The sequence below is a fragment of the Gavialis gangeticus genome, unplaced genomic scaffold (assembly GCF_001723915.1).
Source record: "Gavialis gangeticus isolate Ggan-Ray unplaced genomic scaffold, GavGan_comp1, whole genome shotgun sequence".
NCBI lineage: Eukaryota > Metazoa > Chordata > Crocodylia > Gavialidae > Gavialis > Gavialis gangeticus.
This window is the reverse complement of record NW_017729004.1, coordinates 4778451-4779741: the sequence shown is the minus strand read 5'-3', so window position 1 is coordinate 4779741 and position 1291 is coordinate 4778451. Positions and strand designations below refer to the sequence as shown.

The 1291-nt window shown below is 45.5% G+C and overlaps 1 non-coding gene across 1 annotated transcript; it reads right to left on the bottom strand.

Moving 5' to 3' along the window:
• Positions 1-981: 981 nt before the first annotated feature.
• On the bottom strand, positions 982-1064 carry TRNAL-UAA. Its single transcript has one exon. It is a non-coding gene; the product is annotated as a tRNA-Leu (tRNA).
• Between the last annotated feature and the right edge of the window lie 227 nt (positions 1065-1291).

Here is a 1291-nt window from a genome sequence, read left to right as displayed (position 1 = left end):
GTATAAGCCAGTGTGTTGGGTGTGGAGGGGTTGCAAAGAAGAGTGAGAACACAAGAACGAGAAAAAAAAGTGATGGATATACAGGCAGGAGATAACATGAGATCTGACTTGGAAAACGTGTGGTGTAGTCAGCCCATCAAAAGGGGAAAATAACTTGAAAAAAAATCACTCATCAGCAGGAGTATTTAGGCCACTGGAGACGTCCAAATGATCCTGGACACAACAGCCAATGGAGATTTTGCAGTGCATTGTGGGAACAAGAACCAACCAGCACCAGGCCATAGAGGCAGAAAGATTATGTCACAGAGCAAAAAAAAAAGGTAAGCATCACTCACTTTCTAGGCATCCAGGATACTGCATTCAGTTCTGGGCACTTCATTACCATAAACATACAGATGAGCCGGAGGTAGTTTAGAGAAGAGGTGGGAAAAAAAAAGAATTATTAAGAGTTTGGAGAGAGTGACATATGAGAAAAGATTAAATCAGGCAAAGATACATGGCTTGGCTCTGAGACCACAAAGTGGGCGACCTAGTAACAGCCTACAAACATTGAAAGAGATAAACACAATGCAGGGAAATCATTTATTGAGTGTGGCAGAAAGGGGAGCGATGGGTTGAAATCCAGGGAGAGGAAGTACAAGGACAGTGAGGTCTGTGTGATGACAGAACAGGCTCCCAAAAGAAATAGTGGAAGCCAAGCTGCTTTGTAAAAATCAGGAATAATGAGAGGCAGTAAGTTTGTGATGTGTGTTGTTAAGGAAACGCATTGGGCATTGCAGCTGTGAATCCCCTGATTTAGGAAGTGGGGAGTCTGGGAAGAATACACAGGGCAATAGCACAAGGAGCTCTTTACTCTTTACAGCCACAGATGTTTAGGGCTGGAAGGGACCTCATGAGATCATCAAGTCCGGTCACCTGCTGTGGGCAGAAAAGACTGTTGGGGTCAAACAACCCTAGCAAGGCGTGTGTCTAAAAGCACACTACCAGGAGTGGGGTTTGAACCCACGCGGACATATGTCCATTGGATCTTAAGTCCAACACCTTAACCACTCGGCCATCCTGGTGTGGGTACTAGGCCATCCTAGTGTGGATAAGAGGAGGCACCTTGTTCAGTAAGACTGTCTAGAATTGGACTGGAAAGATAATGCTAGCTTCAAAGATCCTGGCTATAGCTGTCAACACTGTTTGGCTAGGCCGGGCTAGCCAGAGACTATCACAGAAACATAGAAAACAAGGCTAGGAAAGGATCTCAGGAGGTCACATCCAGTCCAATCCCCTGCTCAAAGCAGGA